The 23,791-nt window shown below is 41.0% G+C and overlaps 1 protein-coding gene across 8 annotated transcripts in view; it reads left to right on the top strand.

The window, feature by feature from the left end:
- rapgef2b (Rap guanine nucleotide exchange factor 2b) overlaps positions 1-23,791 on the top strand; it is a 473,745-nt gene that overhangs the window by 165,603 nt on the left and 284,351 nt on the right. The window lies entirely within an intron of this gene.

Below are 23,791 nucleotides of genomic sequence, written 5' to 3'. Positions count from 1 at the left end.
CCTGTGGCATTGCTGAGGTGTTATGGATGCTTCAATATCGGCCTTTAGCTCATTTGCATTATTTCAGCTTCTTCTTCACAATACCCCACAAATTCTCTATGGGGTTCAGGTCAGGGGAGTTGACAAGCCAATCGAGGACAGTAACGCCATGGTCAGTACACCAGTTTCTGGTGGTTTTGGCACTGCTGGATCATGCTGCAAAATGAAATCATCATCATCTCCATAGAGTTTTTCAACAGATGGAAGCATGTAGCCGTATTCCCATGGTCAAGCCACTTCTGAACTCAAGACAACGGAAGAAGCGTCTGACTTGGGCTATGGAAAAGAAGCACTGGACAGTTGCAGAGTGGTACAGAGTCCTGTTTTCAGACGAAAGCAAGTTTTGTACTTCATTTGGAAGTCAAGGCGCTAGAGTCTGGAGGAAGGCTGGAGAGGAGCAAAATCCAAGTTGCTTGAAATCCAATAAACTGGACACTCTTGGCCTCCCCCCTCTCACAAACGCCTGGATAAGGGACTTCCCAACGGACCGACCCCAGAATGTGAGACTTGGCCCGCACCTCTCATCCTCCCGCACGCTGAGCATCGGCTCCCCACAGGGCTGTGTGCTGAGCCCCCTCCTCTACTGCTTTTACACCCATGACTGCAGTCCGGCCCACAGTGACAACCTTACCGTCAAGTTCGCCGACGATACCACAGTGGTCGGGCTCATCTCCAGGGGTGACGAGGCTGCCTACAGAGAGGAGGTCCTGAAGCTGACGGCCTGGTCTTCGGAGAACAACCTCGCTCTCAACACCAGCAAGACCAGAGAGATCATCGTCGACTTCAGGAGGAGCAGCACCGACCCTGCCCCCCTCTACATCAACGGCGAGCGTGTAGAGAGGGTCCACACCTTCAGGTACCTTGGAGTCCACATCTCTAAAGACTTCTCCTGGACAGTCAACACCACATCAATCATCAAGAAGGCTCAGCAGCGGCTACACTTCCTTAGAGTCCTCGGGAAGTACAACCTGAAGCCTGACCTGCTGCTGACCTTCTACCGCTCGTCCATCGAGAGCCTGCTGACCTACTGTATTACGGTATGGTACGGCAGCTGCACTGCAGCAGACAGGGAGAGGCTGCAAAGAGTGGTCAAGACGGCTCAGAAGATCATCGGCCGCCCTCTCCCCTCTCTGACGGACATCTACACCTCCCGCTGCCTCAACAGAGCCAGTGCCATCATCAAGGACAGCACCCACCCTGGCTCTGACCTGTTCCACCTGCTGCCCTCTGGGAAGCGCTACAGGTGCATTAAAACCAAAACAAACAGGCTAAAGAACAGCTTCTTCCCCAGGGCCATAACCATCCTGAACGGACTGCCCCATTGTCCCTCATAACTGCCTTCTCTTCGGTGCAATAACCCATTCCACCAACCACCCTGTTTTTTTTGGTTTTTTTTTCATGTATATATTCATTTCACACCATATTCATTGCACTTCTACATTTTTTATATTTTTATATATTTGCACATTGTTTTTCTAGCATGCACACATCGCACTGTATGGAATGGCCTCAATCTCGTTACCTTGCGTAATGACAATAAAGCTGATTCTGATTCTGAAGTTCCCACAGTCAGCAATGGTTTGGGGAGCCATGTCAGCTGCTGGTGTTGGTCTACTGTGTTTCATCAAGTCCAGAGTCAATGCAGCTGTGTACCAAGAGATTTTACAGCACTGCAAGCTTCCATCTGTTGAAAAGCTCTATGGAGATGATGATTTCATTTTGCAGCATGATCCAGCAGTGCCAAAACCACCAGTAACTGGTGTACTGACCATGGCATTACTGTCCTCCATTGGCCTGCCAACTCCCCTGACCTGAGAATGTGTGGGGTATTGTGAAGAAGAAGCTGAAATAATGCAAATGAGCTAAAGGCCGCTATTGAAGCATCCTGGGCATCCATAACACCTCAGCAATGCCACAGGCTGATTGCCTCCATGCCACGCATGGAGGCTGTACAGTACAGGACAAAAGTTTGGACACACCTTCTCCTCATTCAATGTGTTTTCTTTATTTTCATGACTATTTACATTGTAGATCGTCAATTGCAGTTATGTACTTAACAAAAAAAAGGTGATATAACTGGAAACATGTTTTGTATTCTAGTTTATTCAAAATAGCCACCCTTTGCTCTGATTACTGCTTTGCACACTCTTGGCATTCTCTCCATGAGCTTCAAGAGGTAGTCACCTGAAATGGTTTTCACTTCAAAGGTGTGCCTTATCAGGGTGGATTAGTGGAATTTCTTGCTTTTATCAATGGGGTTGGAACCATCAGTTGTGTTGTGAATTCGAGAAGGTGTGTCCAAACGTTGGCCTGAACTATATAAATATCTTAAAGGCCTACTGAAAGCCACTACTAGCGACCAGGCAGTCTGATAGTTTTTATATCAATGATGAAATCTTAACATTGCAACACATGCCAATACGGCCGAGTTAGCTTACTAAAGTGCAATTTTAAATTTCGCGCAAAATATCCTGCTGAAAACGTCTCGGTATGATGACGTCAGCGCGTGACGTCGCGGATTGTGGAGGACATTTTGGGACAGCATGGTGGCCAACTATTAAGTCGTCTGTTTTCATCGCAAAATTCCACAGTATTCTGGACGTCTGTGTTGGTCAATCTTTTGCCATTTGGTCAATGAACAATGGAGACAGCAAAGAAGAAAGCTGTAGGTGGGAAGCGGTGTATTGCGGCAGGTGTTGTGCCGGATAACGCACCCCCGCCGTAGAATGCACCCCTTGACTGTTGTGCCGGATAACACAGCCGGTGATTCATTGTTTACATTCCCGGAAGATGACAGTCAAGCTTTACCATTGGCTTGTGGAGAACTGGGACAACAGAGACTCTTACCAGGAGGACTTTGAGTTGGATGCGCAGACGCGGTACCGTGAGTACGCATGCAGCTGCGGCTTCCAAACATTTGATCGCTTGCCCGTACGTGCGCGCCGCTATGTGCATGACACGTACGTAACTTTGGGGACTTCCTGGAATTACAGAATTCCTGGAATTTCGGGAAAACTGAAAATTTTCCAGTTCAAAAAACAACGTTGTTTTTTTTGTCTTAATTATGAGGAATGTTTTGACGGTGGATCGGTTGAAATGCGTTAAAAAATTGTGGAAGGAGTCGTCGCCAGAAAAAAAAGTGAAAAAACGGAATTCCTGGAATTACGGAATTCCTGGAATTTCAGGAAAACTGGAAATTTTTCCAGTTCAAAAAACAACTTTGTTTTTTTTGTCTTAATTATGAGGAATGTTTTGACGGTGGATCGGTTGAAATGCGTTAAAAAATTGTGGAAGGAGTCGTCGCCAGAAAAAAAGGTGAAAAAAGGGTTAAAAAAACGGAATTCCTGGAATTACGGAATTCCTGGAATTTCGGGAAAACTGGAAATTTTTCCAGTTCAAAAAACAACTTTGTTTTTTTGTCTTAATTATGAGGAATGTTTTGACGGTGGATCGGTTGAAATGCGTTAAAAAATTGTGGAAGGAGTCGTCGCCAGAAAAAAAGGTGAAAAAAGGGTTAAAAAAACGGAATTACGGAATTCCTGGAATTTTGGGAAAACTGGAAATTTTTCCAGTTCAAAAAACAACTTTGTTTTTTTGTCTTAATTATGAGGAATGTTTTGACGGTGGATCGGTTGAAATGCGTTAAAAAAATTGTGGAAGGAGTCGTCGCCAGAAAAAAAAGTGAAAAAAGGGTTAAAAAACGGAATTCCTGGAATTACGGAATTCCTGGAATTTCAGGAAAATTGGAAATTTTTCCAGTTCAAAAAACAACTTTGTTTTTTGTCTTAATTATGAGGAATGTTTTGACGGTGGATCGGTTGAAATGCGTTAAAAAATTGTGGAAGGAGTCGTCGCCAGAAAAAAAGGTGAAAAAAGGGTTAAAAAAACGAAATTCCTGGAATTACGGAATTCCTGGAATTTCAGGAAAATTGGAAATTTTTCCAGTTCAAAAAACAACTTTGTTTTTTGTCTTAATTATGAGGAATGTTTTGACGGTGGATCGGTTGAAATGCGTTAAAAAATTGTGGAAGGAGTCGTCGCCAGAAAAAAAGGTGAAAAAAGGTTTAAAAAAACGGAATTCCTGGAATTACGGAATTCCTGGAATTTCAAGAAAACTGGAAATTTCACGTACGTAACTTTGGGGACTTTGGGGAAATATATGTGCTGTATGAACTTTGGGGAGGTGAACGGTACTTTGGGCTGTGGGATTGAGTGTGTTGTGCAGGTGTTTGAGTTGTATTGGCGGGTTATATGGACGGGAGGTGTTTGTTATGCGGGATTAATTTGTGGCATATTAAATATAAGCCTGGTTGTGTTGTGGCTAATAGAGTATATATATGTCTTGTGTTTATTTACTGTTTTAGTCATTCCCAGCTGAATATCAGGTCTCACAGCATCTTCCCTATCTGAATCGCTCCCACTTCACTCTCACTTTCCTCATCCACAAATCTTTCATCCTCGCTCAAATTAATGGGGGAATGGTCGATTTCTCGGTCCGAATGGCTCTCGCTGCTGGTGGCCATGATTGTAAACAATGTGCAGATGTGAGGAGCTCCACAACCTGTGACGTCACGCTACTCGTCTGCTACTTCCGCTACAGGCAAGGCTTTTTTTTATCAGCGACCAAAAGTTGCCAACTTTATCGTCGATGTTCTCTACTAAATCCTTTCAGCAAAAATATGGCAATATCGCGAAATGATCAAGTATGACACATAGAATGGACCTGCTATCCCCGTTTGAATAAGAACATCGCATTTCAATAGGCCTTTAAGAGTTGTACGGTATACCGGTGCTAGTATAGTATCGCGGTTCTAATGAATCAAAAACGGTACTATACTCTGTTTGAAAAGTACTGGTTCCCCATATTTTTTTTTTAACGGGCATGACGCCGTGTCGTCACGTCATGACATTGCTGGTTTAAACCTTTGTCCTCTACTGTATGTGTCGCTGACGTGAAAGCCATTTGCAGGTGTACTTGGTCTTGATTTAATAAGTAGTGATTAAAAAGCATTTCCTGGCGAGCACATGGTGCTAATGGCTCCATGTGTCCTGCAGTCTCAGCTGCACACACATAGTGGTTTAGACCTTGCTGCACCAACAATGCATGGCTCTCCCAAAGCTAAAGCTCGGATGTCAGAAGGAATTGATTTGATTTGGTGTCAGTAAGTTGTGTCCATCTGCTGCCGCACGTCCTTCAGTCAAGTCTGTTAATGAAGTCTGTCGGTGTCAATGTGTCTTCTCCCCACTGTTGACTTTTGTTTGGGGTTAGCAGAGTCAACACCTCATTAAAGGAGCCTACTCAGCTCATTAAACAATACAAATGCAGATGGCTGCACTACAGAGCCTCATTTTTTCTTCTTTTTCTCTTGTCTTCGCCTAACATTCCCTAAGGTCTATTTGTGTAGGTTTGCTATTACGCTGCAAATTCAGTCTGCTTTTTTCATTAAACTGACCAAATGACTAAAGGCTGCCTTCACTCACAATTGAGCCGCACGATATTGTATATGTGTGTGAATCTAAGTGTTATGATGACGACTGCGCAGCATATTTTACAACATGTATACCCAGCATTTAGACTTAGACTTCCTTTTTATTGTCATTTAAATTTGAACTTTACAGCACAGATAAGAACGAAATTTCGTTACATAAGCTCATGGTAGTGCAGGATTAAAAAAAAGCAATAAGGTGCAGTTATAAATAAATAAATATATATAAGTAATATATAAATATATATATATAAAATAAATATATATATACAGTGGGGCAAAAAAGTATTTAGTCAGCCACCGATTGTGCAAGTTCTCCCACTTAAAATGATGACAGAGGTCTGTAATTTTCATCTTAGGTACACTTCAACTGTGAGAGACAGAATGTGAAAAAAAAATCCATGAATTCACATTGTAGGATTTTTAAATAATTTATTTGTAAATTATGGTGGAAAATAAGTATTTGGTCAATAACAAAAATTCAACTCAAAACTTTGTAATATAACCTTTGTTGGCAATAACAGAGGTCAAACGATTACTATAGGTCTTTACCAGGTTTGCACACACAGTAGCTGGTATTTTGGCCCATTCCTCCATGCAGATCTTCTCGAGAGCAGTGATGTTTTGGGGCTGTCGCCGAGCAACACGGACTTTCAACTCCCTCCACAGATTTTCTTTGGGGTTGAGGTCTGGAGACTGGCTAGGCCACTACAGGACTTTCAAATGCTTCTTACGGAGCCACTCCTTTGTTGCCCGGGCGGTGTGTTTGGGATCATTGTCATGCTGGAAGACCCAGCCACGTTTCATCTTCAAAGCTCTCACTGATGGAAGGAGGTTTTGGCTCAAAATCTCACGATACATGGCCCCCTTCATTCTTTCCTTAACACAGATCAGTCAGCCTGTCCCCTTAGCAGAAAAACAGCCCCAAAGCATGATGTTTCCACCCCCATGCTTCACAGTAGGTATGGTGTTCTTGGGATGCAACTCAGTATTCTTCTTCCTCCAAACACGACGAGTTGAGTTTATACCAAAAAGTTCTATTTTGGTTTCATCTGACCACATGACATTCTCCCAATCCTCTGCAAGGGGACACGTCTGGCACTGCAGGATTTGATTCCCTGTCGGCGTAGTGTGTTACTGATGGTAACCTTTGTTACTTTGGTCCCAGCTCTCTGCAGGTCATTCACCAGGTCCCCCCGTGTGGTTCTGGGATTTTTGCTCACCGTTCTCATGATCATTTTGACCCCACGGGATGAGATCTTGCGTGGAGCCCCAGATCGAGGGAGATAATCAGTGGTCTTGTATGTCTTCCATTTTCTGATAATTGCTCCCACAGTTGATTTTTTCACACCAAGCTGCTTGCCTATTGTAGATTCACTCTTCACAGTCTGGTGCAGGTCTACAATTCTTCTCCTGGTGTCCTTCGACAGCTCTTTGGTCTTGGCCATAGTGGGGTTTGGAGTCTGACTGTTTGAGGCTGTGGACAGGTGTCTTTTATACAGATAACGAGTTCAAACAGGTGCCATTAATACAGGTAACAAGTGGAGGACAGAAGAGCTTCTTAAAGAAGAAGTTACAGGTCTGTGAGAGCCAGAGATCTTCCTTGTTTGAAGTGACCAAATACTTATTTTCTACCATAATTTACAAATAAATTCTTTAAAATTCCTACAATGTGAATTCCTGGACTTTTTCCTATTCTGTCTCTCACAGTTGAAGTGAACCTTTGATGAAACTTACAGACCTCTGTCATCATTTTAAGTGGGAGAAATTGCACAATCGGTGGCTGACTAAATACTTTTTTGCCCCACTGTATATATTAGAGATGCGCGGATAGGCAATTATTTCATCCGCAACCGCATCACAAAAGTCGTCAACCATCCGCATCCATCCGAACCAACATTTTATCAAAACCACACCCGCCCGCCATCCGCCCGTTGTTATATATCTAATATAGACGATGCAAGCATATTAGTGAGGTTATAAATCTTTTGCCTGTTAAAGAAAGGAGACTGATCCAATGGAGCAGAGACATTCAATGCGTGCCACGCATTAATATCTCTTGGCCACGCATTAGTGGCTAAGATATATTAATGCGTGATAATATTATTTATCATTATTATAATATTATTGTCATTTCCATTAAGAAAGTGTTGACTATTGTTGCCAATGCCCTCAGATCAGGAGTGCGTTCCTCACACTTTGTGTGCGCAGTTGCAGCAAGCAGAATGAGGCTTTTAAGAAGTTAAAAAAATGTTTTAGAAAGACTAGGTCTATATTTCCGTTAGGTAAAAAAAATGTTCTGAATTTATTTCAATGAATATTAACTTGTTAACGTTATAATGCTCAAATAGGGACGAGGGCGGGGTGAACAGTGAAACAGTGAACAATTTCGCGACAAAGATGAACCTTTATTGATTGACATGACAAAATATCAGACAATCTCCATTGTCAACGACAGGCAGGAAAATAAAGATAAACACATAGCCTATGTTCTAGGCATAGGCTCATACCTTTTTAAGTTGAAATAAAAATATAAATAAAAAATGTGCCTCATAAGCCTTAGGCTGTCAATCACGCGCACAAACTTAAATTATACAATAACATATGTATGTCATCTCTATTTAAACAAAAATAAATTAAATAAATAATAATAATAAATGACCTGCAACTTATTGGCCAAGGCAAATAGCTGAAGGGGGGAAATCAAACCCATCAGACTGCACTTTATCATCAAACTTGAATTATAATGAAAATAGACAAACAAAGCAGGCTAAATATCCTTACATTGTCGCCAATCGGAGATGCGCTTCACTTGAAAGCGAGGCCAAATAATTATTCACACATAGTAGTATATCTCCAATAGAAAAAAACCCCAATAAACAACGCAATTGCCTTAATTCCTTTGCATTGTAGTGCGCCCAAACAACACGTAACCATCAAAATTATTCAGCTGACCTAACTCAATATAGGTTAGACATGGGCTTATTTGGTATAGCCTATAGGTAACGTAGACTAATTCCTTTAACATATCCAACCGTATGTCTACTTACTTTTTTTTTGTTAGCACTATGCAGGAATAAAATGGCATCTACAGTGCCAGGATTCATGCGGCCTCTAAAATGCGCCCTGCTGCACTGAAGGAGCGCTCACTTGCGCCACTTGTTGCTGGGACGCGGTGCCTGATTAATAATTGACTGTTTCAAAGAGTGCTGCTCGTTTTTCGTATGTGGGTAACAACATTTAACTATGTATATATATTTCCGAATTGGTTCAACCGCCAACCGCCCGCATCTATTTAAAATCTATTTTTACCCGCCCGACCCGCGGTTTATCCGCGGACTCCGCGGTTGTGTCCGCAAACCGCGCATCTCTAATATATATATAAATAAATAAATAGATTTCTATACAGATAAATATATTGCACTTTTTCACATGCGTCCACGTTTATGGATGTATGTTGTATTGTCTTTTTTATTCCAGCGAGTTAATCCATTTTGGGGGGAGTTGAGGGGATAATTTAATTATGATGCGTTCAAGAGTCTTACGGCCTGAGGGAAGAAGCTGTTACAGAACCTGGAGGTTCTGCTTCGGAGGCTGCGGAACCTCTTTCTAGAGTCCAGCAGTGAAAACAGTCCTTGGTGGGGGTGGGAGGAGTCTTTGCAGATTTTCTGAGCCCTGGTCAGGCAGCGGCTTTTTGCCATCTCCTGGATAGGAGGAAGAGGAGTCCTGATGATCTTTTCCACCGTCCTCACCACTCTCCGATGAGCGGATTTAGTCAGGTCTATGTTCATACAAAAGGAGTCATATTATTATTATTTTCTATAAGTGTAAAAGACTTCCTTGTGGTCTACATAACATGTAATGGTGGTTCTTTGCTCAAAATGTTGCATAGATGATGTTTTACACATCATCTTCAACTCGCTTTCTGACAGTCGCTTCAGGATGCACCGTTTTGTGGGCATTTTTTCTTACCTTCTAATAGCTGCTGATCTGTATTTGGGATCTGCATAAGTCCTGAAAATGTGCGCCGGAGTGGATGAGCTTCTTCTTTTTCTCTATCTTCTTGTTATGTGACATTCGTCCTCCACTGTTGCCATTTCTAATATAAAGTAGTGTAAAGTTCTTACTTATATCTGTCAGTAAACTCACCATGAAAGCATTAAAACATACCGGTGTAGTGACTTTACATTATTCACCCAAGGAACTTTAGTTATTAGAGAGTTCACACTTCTTCCACTCCCGTCCTTGCACGCTACACCGCTACAACAAAGATGACGGGGAGAAGACGCTGTCCAAGTGGAGGCACGTAAATAAGAGCGACCACAAAACGGTGCATCCTGAAGAGACTGTCAGAAAGTGACTTGTCAGTGGCGTGCTTAATGTACAGAATAATTCTGGTTTTGCTTACAGAACTCAAAGCTATTTTATGTGGCACAATTAATAATAAGTGTGACCAGTAGATGGCAGTCACACATAAGAGATACGTGTTGACTGCACTGTGATGGCAGTCACACATAAGAGATATGTGTAAACTGCAATATGACTCAAGTAAACAACACCAACATTTTATATGTTCCATTGAAAATTTAGAACATTACACAAAGTTCTCAAAAATGTATCAAAATGTTTTAGTAGGACTTTGGTAAGCTATGAAGCCACACCACTTGATGGATTGTACTGTGCTTCAACATAGGAGTATTATTATGGTGTGTGTATAAGGTAAGAAATATTATCTGCCGTTTTGTTTCGCAATATTATGCAAAAGCAATGTTTCTTAACTTCTGGTAACTGCTGATCTGCATTTGGGATCTGCATAAATCCTGAAAAATTGCGCGCATCCACCTTTGTAGTCAATAATCTTCTTCTTTTTCTCTATCTTCTTGTTATGTGACATTCATCCTCCACTGTTGCCATTTCTGATATAAAGTAGTGTAAAGTTCTTACTTATATATCTGTCAGTAAACTCACCATGAAAGCATTAAAACATACCGGTGTAGTGACTTTACATTATTCAACCAAGGAACTTTATTTATTAGAGAGTTCCGGTCAGACACATTTCGGGTGTTGTTGTTGCACTAGTGAGCCACGGATGAGGAGATGCTGCTCCGTTATTGATTGGAAGTAAAGTGTGAATGTCATTAAAACAGTTAGCGCCATCTTTTGACACTTCTTCCACACCCGTCCTTGCACGCTACACCGCTACAACAAAGATGACGGGGAGAAGACGCTGTCCAAGTGGAGGCACGTAAATAAGACATCATCTATGCAACATTTTGAGCAAAGAACCACCATTACATGTTATGTAGACCATAAGGAAGTCTTTTACACTTATAAAAAATAATAATAATAATATATACGTCCTTTAATGCGCCTTATAATCCGGTGCGCCCTATGGTCCGGAAAATACGGTCATCAAACTCACACCAACTGTTTTTTAATATCTCTCTTAAAGTTGACCACTTTTACTTTTGCTTTCTGTTGGCGGCATTCAGCCATCCAGTCGGTGTGGATCCGGAAGCGAAACTTTTATGTTCTTTAGTTTACCTCCGGGCGTAAACTGCAAGCGAGACAGCAGGTTATTTTCCAATTTGGTTGTTTGGATCATTGAGTTTGCATGCATGAGTGTACGACTCCACGTCACATGTCTGCATGTGTGAACTATTGACAACAAAGAGGAGTGATAACAGCTGTGTAGATCACATTCATCCCTCAGCGGGATCTTAATCAGCTGTTTGCAAACCTCTCTTAATGTATTCCGTTGTGAGGCTTCAGGGAAATCATACAGCACACATTTATTCCTCCTCTGTATTCAAGCCACAACATTAGGTACACCTACAGATTCTCTTATCAAAGATAACAACACTCACTTTTTGTCTGCAGCAGTGGCAGCATTTTCTTTGCAGCGCTATTTTCTGTGGGTTGGAAGCGCTCTGACGAGCGCATATGACCTATTTAAGCACCCGTACCCCTGCAATATCCATATCATTCAGCTGCTTGGGTAACGACAGAAGGATAATTGTTGGAAAAGTACTAATTTTCCCTGCCCGGGAGCAGAGGCTCATGAAAAGCGCAGATGCTGCGAAAATACCGAAACTTCCAGGATTTACCATCCAGGGATTATATAGTCCTCTTGAGCTGACCGGACACATTTCACTGAGCCCAGTGAAGAACTTTGTTTGCATCTTCTGATCAGTAGGGATGATGTTTGATAAGAAATGATCGAGTTCAGGCCTATTATCGAATCCTCTTATCGAACCCATTCCTTATCGATTCCCTTATCGAGTCCAGTATATGGGAAAAAAACACACAATATTTGGTTTAACAAAAGCTCACTTTTATTATATAAGAAAAAAAAAATCTAATAAATGCATAAATATTGACTGTTACCCCCCTAAAAAAATAAAATAAATAAACATTGACTGTTGTTACCCAAATGGGATTTTTCAGAAAAACAAATATATACAGTAAGACAAAAACAACCTGTCTCTGTGATCACTATAGGTGTATAAATAATAATATAGTGTTAAATAAAATCAGGCCCTTGGGCACAAAACTGGAAATAACACAGCTCTCCAAAAAGTGCACTTCTGCTGCTATTGGAACATAACTGTTTGATAAGAAATGATCGAGTTCAGGCCTATTATCGAATCCTCTTATCGAACCCATTCCTTATCGATTCTCTTATCGAGTCCAGATAGGTTGTTGTATATGGAAAAAAAACACACAATATTTGGTTTAACAAAAGCTCACTTTTATTTTATAAGAAAAAAAAAATCTAATAAATGCATAAATATTGACTGTTACCCCCCTAAAAAAATAAAATAAATAAATATTGACTGTTGTTACCCAAATGGGATTTTTCAGAAAAACAAATATATACAGTAACACAAAAACAACCTGTCTCTGTGATCACAATAGGTGTATAAATAATAATATACCGTATTTTCCGCACCATAAGGCGCCCTGGGTTATAAGCCGCGCCTTCAATGAACGGCATATTTCAAAACTTTGTCCACCTATAAGCCGCCCCGTGTTGTAAGCCGCATCTAACTGCGCTAAAGGAATGTCAAAAAAACAGTCAGATAGGTCAGTCAAACTTTAATAATATATTAAAAACCAGCGTGATGTGGGCGCGCATGGAGTCGTATATCAACATGGACAGAGCTGCGTGAAAAAAGCCACCCGGCCTCTTCGCGTAAACTTAAACTTACCTTAACCACTCGCTCATCTTTTCTTCATCCATCCCTTCGAGTTAGCTTTTATGATGACGCCGGCTGGAAAGGTCTCTTTTGGCAAGGTCTTCCTTTTGAATATCACCATGGGTGGAAGTTTCTGGCCATTAGCATGGCAAGCTAGAACCACAGTGAAAGATGACTTCTCATTCCCTGTGGTGCGAATATTCACCGTACGTGCTCCCGTTGTATCCACAGTGCGGTTCACAGGAATATCAGTTGCTGTGAAATAGTAATCCGTGTGCGGATGGAGAGATTGCGTCTTTTCATGAACCGGATCCCTGTCGCTTAGTAGGAGCCATTTTGTGGTCTTTACAGATGTAAACACACAAAGGAAATGAAACGTACGGTAATATCCGCGCGCTTTTTCTTCTTCTACGCGGGCGGGTGGTTGCTTACAGTAGAAGAAGAAGCGCTTCCTGTTCTATGGGGGCGGGTGCTTACCTTGGCGGTTGCTTGCGTAGAAGAAGAAGCGCTTCCTGTTCTACCGGGAAAAAAGATGGCGGCTGTTTACCGAAGTTGCGAGACCGAAACTTTATGAAAATGAATCTTAATATTAATCCATATATAAAGCGCACCGGGTTATAAGGCGCACTGTCAGCTTTTGAGAAAATTTGTGGTTTTTAGGTGCGCCTTATAGTGCGGAAAATACGGTAGTGTTAAATAAAATCAGGCCCTTGGGCACAAAACTGAAAATAATACAGCTCTCCAAAAAGTGCACTTCTGCTGCTATTGGAACATAACTGTTTGTAAAGAAATGATCGAGTTCAGGCCTATTATCGAATCCTCTTATCGAACCCATTCCTTATCGATTCTCTTATCGAGTCCAGATAGGTTGTTGTATATGGAAAAAAAACACACAATATTTGGTTTAACAAAAGCTCACTTTTATTTTATAAGAAAGAAAAAAATCTAATAAATGCATAAATATTGACTGTTACCCCCCTAAAAAAAAAAAAAAAAAAAATATTGACTGTTGTTACCCAAATGGGATTTTTCAGAAAAACAAATATATACAGTAACACAAAAACAACCTGTCTCTGTGATCACTATAGGTGTATAAATAATAATATAGTGTTAAATAAAATCAGGCCCTTGGGCACAAAACTGGAAATAATACAGCTCTCCAAAAAGTGCACTTCTGCTGCTATTGGAACATAACTGTTTGATAAGAAATGATCGAGTTCAGGCCTATTATCGAATCCTCTTATCGAACCCATTCCTTATCGATTCTCTTATCGAGTCCAGATAGGTTGTTGTATATGGAAAAAAAACACACAATATTTGGTTTAACAAAAGCTCACTTTTATTATATAAGAAAAAAAAAATCTAATAAATGCATAAATATTGACTGTTACCCCCCTAAAAAAAATTAAAAAAAATAAATATTGACTGTTGTTACCCAAATGGTATTTTTCAGAAAAACAAATATATACAGTAAGACAAAAACAACCTGTCTCTGTGATCACTATAGGTGTATAAATAATAATATAGTGTTAAATAAAATCAGTCCCTTGGGCACAAAACTGAAAATAATACAGCTCTCCAAAAAGTGCACTTCTGCTGCTATTGGAACATAACTGTTTGATAAGAAATGATCGAGTTCAGGCCTATTATCGAATCCTCTTATCGAACCCATTCCTTATCGATTCTCTTATCGAGTCCAGATAGGTTGTTGTATATGGAAGAAAAACACACAATATTTGGTTTAACAAAAGCTCACTTTTATTATATAAGAAAAAAAAAATCTAATAAATGCATAAATATTGACTGTTACCCCCCTAAAAAAATAAAATAAATAAACATTGACTGTTGTTACCCAAATGGTATTTTTCAGAAAAACAAATATATACAGTAAGACAAAAACAACCTGTCTCTGTGATCACTATAGGTGTATAAATAATAATATAGTGTTAAATAAAATCAGGCCCTTGGGCACAAAACTGAAAATAATACAGCTCTCCAAAAAGTGCACTTCTGCTGCTATTGGAACATAACTGTTTGATAAGAAATGATCGAGTTCAGGCCTATTATCGAATCCTCTTATCGAACCCATTCCTTATCGATTCCCTTATCGAGTCCAGTATATGGGAAAAAAACACACAATATTTGGTTTAACAAAAGCTCACTTTTATTATATAAGAAAAAAAAAATCTAATAAATGCATAAATATTGACTGTTACCCCCCTAAAAAAATAAAAATAAATAAACATTGACTGTTGTTACCCAAATGGGATTTTTCAGAAAAACAAATATATACAGTAAGACAATAACAACCTGTCTCTGTGATCACTATAGGTGTATAAATAATAATATAGTGTTAAATAAAATCAGGCCCTTGGGCACAAAACTGGAAATAATACAGCTCTCCAAAAAGTGCACTTCTGCTGCTATTGGAACATAGCTGTTTGTTATGATGCTTTGACATTTTTGCACTTTATTTCTTTATTGAAAGAAAATTCTATGAAGAGAAAAGTTGTTTGCAAATGTGGTTACAATGCTAAAAAAATGAAAAGTTAAAGCTAAAAAAAAGAAATACACTTTATTGAGTTAACATTATTTCTTTATAGGGGGAAAGATGTGATGTTATGAGCTGGGGAATATAACAACTACACTACCCAGCATGCAACGGGAGTGACAGGCATGCGCGGTTGCCCCGAAAATTGTTTTTAAATTTGTTTTTAAAATATTTATTTATATGTATTTATATATATTTCTTTATTTTATATATATATATATTTAATTATTTATTTATATATGCACCTTATTGCTTTTTTTATCTTTTTTTGCTATAGTCGTCCAGCTCTACTAGATTCCCAGTAACTGACTCATCTATTTTCAAACACTTTTTTCTTTGCAATTCTGCTTCCTCTTTCCTGTCAGAGATCGAGTCAAACGTTAGGTTGTCGTAATAGATAGAACCAGTCAGTACACGTCATCCATTTTCTCTATGAAGTAACCCAGAGCTGGGCAAATATTTAGACTCTGGGGCCACATTGAGTGGGGGTCCAAAGTGTATGTGTGTATAAATGATATATAGACATTTAGCTGTACAGTATGTGTGTTTGGTCCCTTTTTTTCAGGAACACTAATACCAAAAGTCACGATAGAGTTCTAAAAACATTAAGACAGACCACCTCAAAAAAAGGAATGTAATTTTACTGTTTTTAATTGAATGGGACACCTAAAATGTATATTAAAAATAAACACAACTATGAACGATAAAACACTGAATATTAACATATGAACATATTTTACATCTCAGACCAAGCAAAACACAACAAAAATGGAACAAACAGCAAAATATGAATGCAAAGTGTAATAAACACCTACAATATGATTTATTATCACGTAAAAATCTGCTTCCGCGTCTGTTTGTGACACGTGTTTGCTCTGTAAACGCTCTGCTTTGTTCCTGGTCTGAGCTGCTGTGGCCTAGATCAGTGTTTTTCAACCACTGTGCCGCGTCACACTAGTGTGGCGTGAGATACAGTCTGGTGTGCCGTGGGAGATGATCTAATTTCACCTATTCGGGTTAAATCATACTTGCCAACCCTCCCGAATTTTCCGGTAGACTCCCGAAATTCAGCGCCTCACCCGAAAAACTCCCGGGACAAATATTCTCCCGAAAAGCCACGCCCCCTCCAGCGCCATGCGGACCTGAGTGAGGACAGCCTTTTTTCGTGACGGGAGGACAACACGGTGACAAGAACTAAATCATCCAGACTAGAGATAAATTGTATTATTATGTTTGTTTTACCTAAAAATAAATATATTTATTAATAAAAAAAAACTAAATGCATTTTTACTATATTTTGCTAAAAACATCAAAATTAATTGTATTTTTATTTGTATTTTTTTTGTGACTCCTTATTATATCCATCCATAGAATTATACACTAAAAATAAACATATTTCAAATAATTGATTTTAAATTATCATAATAATTCATTTAAAATGACCATATTTAATTATTAAAATAATTGCTTGTTTATCAACAACTTTAGCATTTTATTCATGACATTTTGAAACTCTCAGAAGCCAAGTTATGTTATATTCCTTAATATTTATTTATGCAAGTTTGAAGTATCAATTATCTAAACACAGTTTTGTTTGCATATTTTCAGGATGTAGATATCTACATATATATATATATATATGTATGAAATACTTGACTTGGTGAATTCTAGCTGTCAATATACTCCTCCCCTTTTAACCACGCCCCCAACCACGCCCCGCCCACCCCCGAACACGCCCTCACCCCCCACCTCCCGAAATCGGAGGTCTCAAGGTTGGCAAGTATGGGTTAAATATATATTTTTTTGCAAAGCAGTAATTATAGTCTGCAAATGATGTGTTGTTGTTGCTGTCTAGAGCTAGGCAGAGTAACCGTGTAATACTCTTCCATATCAGTAGGTGGCAGCAGGGAGCTAATTGCTTTGTAGATGTGGTAAACAGCGGGAGGCAGCGTTCAGGTAAAAAGGTGTCTAATGCTTAAACCAAAAATAAACAAAAGGTGAGGGCCCCTAAGAAAAGACATTGAAGCTTAGGGAAGGCTATGCAGAACCAAACTAAAACTGAACTGGCTACAAAGTAAACAAAAACAGAATGCTGGACGACAGCAAAGACTTACTGTGGAGCAAAGACAATGTACATCCGAACATGACATGACAATCAACAATGTCCTCACAAAGAAGGATAAAAACAACTAAAATCTTCTTGATTGCTAAAACAAAGTAGATGCGGGAAACATCGCTCAAAGGAAGACATGAAACTGCTACAGGAAAATACCAAAAAAGAGAAAAAGCCATTAAAATAGGAGCGCAAAACAAGAAGTAAAACACTACACACAGGAAAACAGCAAAAAAGTCCAAATAAGTCAGGGTGTGATGTGACAGGTGGTGACAGTACACCTACTTTGAGACAAGAGCTATAGTCATGCATGCTTGGTTATGCTTTAAAGCAGGGGTGTCAAACTCAAATACAGAGTGGGCCAAAATTTAAAACTAAACAAAGCCGCGGGCCCAAGGTTGAACAAATTAATCTTTAACGTACTCTACGAGCTATCGTCACGTCCGCTTTTCATCCATTCTAACATCGTTCAGACCCAGTCACAAGATATGTGCGGCTTCTGTACGCACACGCGAGCGAATGCAACGCATACTTCATCAACAGCGATACAGGTTACACTGAGGGTGCCAGTATAAAAAACTGTTAGAAATATACGCCACGCTGTGAATCCACACCAAACAAGAATGACAAACACATTTCGGGAGAACATCCGCACTGTAACACAACATAAACACAACAGAACAAATACCCAGAATCCTTTGCAGCACTAACTCTTCCGGGACGCTACAACCTCCCCCCCCACACACACACACCTTGTAGCGTCCTGGAAGAGTTAGTGCTGCAAAGGGTTCTGGTTTGTTGTGGATTCACAGTGTCGCATATATTTCTAACATCTAACAGTGTGGCCCAGGTCTATCTGTCTGTCTGTCTGTCCACCTTCTGATTTATTGGTCTGGATTGCATTATTAGAGATTCTGAGTAGGCTGACATGTAATAATCCTGCATATTCTGACTACTGCTGGCTCTTTGCTTCCCAGATGATCTCCCCAATCCCTGGGGTAGCTATGAAAGAGAAACCTCCGATTATGGGGAAAAGTGCAAAAGAAGCCTAATGTGCATGATGCTTATTAATGGGCTAAATGTACCACTTTGAATTGGAAAAGTCTGTGTGATGAATTTGTCCAAATGCACTGTGTGAATGTGTTTACCAATTATCTGTGAAGGCCATGCCACGCACGAGGGGGTCACTACGAGTTTACGCCGTCTGTGTTTGCTCCTTACCTCGGGCAGCGTGATGCATGTGGGTGGATGGGAACTCACTCTGCGGTTCATTCATAGTTCTCCTGTCTGCTTGCCTTCACACTTTCTTCTCCCCATCCTTTGCACTCAAGACAAAGTCTTTGGAGACACGTCCGTCCTTATTTAGGGGTGGCTACCAAATTCGGTACCACCAAGCGCGAGTTCACGTACAATCTAAGCATATTTCAATACCTTTGTTGCACTTGACGTCATGTCCCGTTGCACACTTGATGGAAAACTACAGCTAATATGCTGCTGCATGTTAGAATATGAACAGCTGGTGTTTAAGTACGATAAGTCCAGTTGACATACAAACCCCGTTTCCATATGAGTTGGGAAATTGTGTTGGATGTAAATATAAACGGAATACAATGATTTGAAAATCATTTTCAACCTATATTCAATTGAATGCACTACAAAGACAACATATTTGATGTTCAAACTCATAAACTTTATAATTAACGTAGAATTTCATGGCTGCAACACGTGCCAAAGTAGTTGGGAAAGGGCATGTTCACCACTGTGTTACATGGCCTTTCCTTTTAACAACACTCAGTAAACGTTTGGGAACTGAGGAGACACATTTTTGAAGCTTCTCAGGTGGAATTCTTTCCCATTCTTGCTTGATGTACAGCTTAAGTTGTTCAACAGTCCGGGGGTCTCCGTTGTGCTATTTTAGGCTTCATAATGCGCCACACATTTTCAATGGGAGACAGGTCTGGACTGCAGGCGGGCCAGTCTAGTACCCGCACTCTTTTACTATGAAGCCACGTTGATGTAACACATGTCTTGCTGAAATAAGCAGGGGCGTCCATGGTAACGTTGCTTGGATGGCAACATATGTTGCTCCAAAAGCTATATGTACCTTTCAGCATTAATGGTGCCTTCACAGATGTGTAAGTTACCCATGTCTTGGGCACTAATACACCCCCATACCATCACACATGCTGCTTTTTACACTTTGCGCCTATAACAATCCGGATGGTTCTTTTCCTCTTTGGTCCGGAGGACACGACGTCCACAGTTTCCAAAAACAATTTGAAATGTGGACTCGTCAGACCACAGAACAGTTTTCCACTTTGTATCAGTCCATCTTAGATGAGCTCAGGCCCAGCGAAGCCGACGGCGTTTCTGGGTGTTGTTGATAAACGGTTTTCGCCTTGCATAGGAGAGTTTTAACTTGCACTTACAGATGTAGCGACCAACTGTAGTTACTGACAGTGGGTTTCTGAAGTGTTCCCATGTGGTGATATCCTTTACACACTGATGTCGCTTGTTGATGCAGTACAGCCTGAGGGATGGAAGGTCACGGGCTTAGCTGCTTACGTGCAGTGATTTCTCCAGATTCTCTGAACCCTTTGATGATATTACGGAGCGTAGATGGTGAAATCCCTAAACCCCTTGTAATAGCTGGTTGAGAAAGGTTTTTCTTAAACTGTTCAACAATTTGCTCACGCATTTGTTGACAAAGTGGTGACCCTCGCCCCATCCTTGTTTGTGAATGACTGAGCATTTACTTTTATACCCAATCATGGCACCCACCTGTTCCCAATTAGCCTGCACACCTGTGGGATGTTCCAAATAAGTGTTTGATGAGCATTCCTCAACTTTATCAGTATTTATTGCCACCTTTCCCAACTTCTTTGTCACGTGTTGCTGGCATCAAATTCTAAAGTTAATGATTATCTGCAAAAAAAAAAAAAGGTGTTTATGAATTTGAACATCAAATATGTTGTCTTTGTAGCATATTCAACTGAATATGGCTTGAAAAGGATTTGCAAATCATTGTATTCCGTTTATATTTACATCTAACACAATTTCCCAACTCATATGGAAACGGGGTTTGTACTTTGCAGGCCTCAACAAAAGACCAGAGTCGCGCAAAGACTACTTTCTGACAAGACTGCAACACACCGAGGACAAACTGAAACCAATACATACTTGCGAATGACACCCAGAAGTGTGCAAAAATAAGATATAACAAATAGAAAGCACAGTTATCCTTGTCAGCTTACTGTTGGATGATGTATAAAAAAATAGAGGTCATCATAAAAACAAATACCATTTACTGTATTTTTTGAACAGTAAGGTACACTTAAAATTATTTTTATTATTATAACCCGGTGCCCCTAATGTACGGAATCATTTTGGTTGTGCTTACCGACCTTGAAGCTATTTTATTTGGTACATGGTGTAATGATCAGTGTGACCAGTAGATGGCAGTCACACATAAGAGATACGTGTAGACTGCAATATGATGGCAGTCGTACATAAGAGATACTGTACGTGTAGACTGCAATATGACTCAAGTAAACAACACAAAAATGGTATATGTTCATCCATCCATCCATCCATCTTCTTCCGCTTATCCAAGGTCGGGTTGTGGAGGAAGCAGCCTAAGCAGGGAAGCCCAGACTTCCCTCTCCCCAGCCACTCCGTCCAGCTCTTCCCGGGGGATCCCGAGGCATTCCCAGGCCAGCCGGGAGACATAGTCTTCCCAACGTGTCCTGGGTCTTCCCCGCGGCCTCCTACCGGTCGGACGTGCCCTAAACACCTCCCTAGGGAGGCGTTCGGGTGGCATCCTGACCAGATGCCCGAACCACCTCATCTGGCTCCTCTCCATGTGGAGGAGCAGCGGCTTTACTTTGAGCTCCTCCCGGATGACAGAGCTTCTCACCCTATCTCTAAGGGAGGAAACTCATTTGGGCCGCTTGTACCTGTGATCTTGTCCTTTCGGTCATAACCCAAAGCTCATGACCATAGGTGAGGATGGGAACGTAGATCGACCGGTAAATCGAGAGCTTTGCCTTCCGGCTCAGCTCCTTCTTCACCACAACGGATCGATACAGCGTCCGCATTACTGAAGACACCGCACCGATCCGCCTGTCGATCTCACCATCCACTCTTCCCTCACTCGTGAACAAGACTACCAGGTACTTGAACTCCTCCACTTGGGGCAGGGTCTCCTCCCCAACCCGGAGATGGCACTCCACCCTTTTCCGGGCGAGAACCATGGACTCGGACTTGGAGGTGCTGATTCTCATCCCAGTCGCTTCACACTCAGCTGCGAACCGATCCAGTGAGAGCTGAAGATCTTGGCCAGATGAAGCCATCAGGACCACATCATCTGCAAAAAGCAGAGACCTAATCCTGCAGCCACCAAACCAGATCCCCTCAACGCCTTGACTGCGCCTAGAAATTCTGTCCATAAAATTTATGAACAGAATCGGTGACAAAGGGCAGCCTTGGCGGAGTCCAACCCTCACTGGAAATGTGTCCGACTTACTACCGGCAATGCGGACCAAGCTCTGGCACTGATCATACAGGGAGCGGACTGCCACAATCAGACAGTCCGATACCCCATACTCTCTGAGCACTCCCCACAGGACTTCCCGAGGGACACGGTCGAATGCCTTCTCCAAGTCCACAAAGCACATGTAGACTGGTTGGGCAAACTCCCATGCACCCTCAAGGACCCTGCCCAGAGTATAGAGCTGGTCCACAGTTCCACCACCAGGACGAAAACCACACTGTTCCTCCTGAATCCGAAGTTTGACTATCCGGCGTATATGGTATATGTTCCATTGAAAATATAGAACATTACACACGGCGCTCTAAAATCCATCAAAATGTTTTAGTAGGACTTTGGTAAGCTATGTAGAAAATGTGCGCGCGTCGACACCATAGTCGATAATAAACTTCAAGTGAGTGATTATGATTGACAACACCTGTTGACTTCTCTGAGCCCATTTAAATGTGGCTGATGTGATGCAGTCATTAGACTCGGTTACAAACGCCGCAATGGGAAAGTCAAAGGAAGTCAGCACAGATCTGAAAATATGAATCATTGACTTGAACAAGTCAGGAAAGTCACTTGGAGCCATTTCAAAGCAGCGTAACTGTGCAGACAATTGTTGGTAAGTACAAAGTGCATGGCACAGTTTTGTCACTGCCACGATCAGGAAGAAAACACAAGCTATCACCTTCTGCTGAGAGAAAATTGGTCAGGATGATCAAGAGTCAACCGAAAACCACCAAAAAGCAGGTCTGCAATGAATTGGAAGCTGCTGGAACACAGGTGTCAGTGTCCACAGTCAAGCGTGTTTTGCATAGTCATGGACTGAGAGGCTACCATGCAAGAAGGAAGCCCTTGCTCAGGAGGCAAAACCTTAAGGCTCGTCTAAAGTTTGCTGCGATCACATGGACAAAGATAAGACCTTCTGGAGGAAAGTTCAGATGAAACAAAAATTGAGCTGTTTGGCCACAATACCCAGCAATATGTTTGGAGGAGACAAGGTGGGGCTTTTAATCCCAGGAACACCACACCTACCATCAAGCATGGTGGTGGTAGTATTATGCTCTGGGCCTGTTTTGCTGCCAATGGAGCTGGTGCTTTACAGAGAGTAAATGGGACAATGAAAAAGGAGGATTAGCTCCAAATTCTTCAGGACAAGCTAAAATCATCAGCCCGGAGGTTGGGTCTTGGGCCAACAGGACAATGACCCCAAACACACGTCAAAAGTGGTAAAGGAATGGCTAAATCAGGCTAGAATGAAGGTTTTAGAATGGCCTTCCCAAAAGTCCTGACTTAATTGTATGGACAATGCTGAAGAAACAAGTCCATGTCAGAAAAGCAACACATTTAGCTGAACTGCACCAATTTAGTGGTCAAGTGGTCAAGCAGAAGCTTGTGGATGGCTACCAAAAGTGCCTTATTGCAGGTAAACTTGCCAAGGGACATGTAAGCAAATATTAACATTGCTGTATGTACACTTTTGACCCTCACATTTTCAGTAGAGCCATAATAAATTCATAAAAGAAGCAAACTTCATGAATGTGAGCAACAAGTATGTGCTCCAATCACTACATCACAAAGAAATAAGAGTTGTAGAAATGATCGGAAACTCAAGACAGCCATGACATGATGTTCTTTACAAGCATGTGAACTTTTGACCACCACTGTATATATGTCAGTAAACTCACCATGAAAGCACTAAAACATACCGGTGTAGTGAGTTTACATTATTCACCCAAGGAACTTTAGTTATTAGAGAGTTCCGGTCGGACGGTTTTTTGGCACTGTCCAATACCGATAAATGTGAAAGGGACCCATTTCTAATCTTACTTGACTATTCGGCTTATTTCCCAAAGGAACTACGTCACA

The sequence above is a fragment of the Nerophis lumbriciformis genome, linkage group LG16, assembly GCF_033978685.3.
Source record: "Nerophis lumbriciformis linkage group LG16, RoL_Nlum_v2.1, whole genome shotgun sequence".
Lineage (NCBI taxonomy): Eukaryota > Metazoa > Chordata > Actinopteri > Syngnathiformes > Syngnathidae > Nerophis > Nerophis lumbriciformis.
The sequence above is the reverse complement of the archived record's forward strand: the minus strand, read 5'-3'. Positions and strand labels throughout refer to the sequence as shown.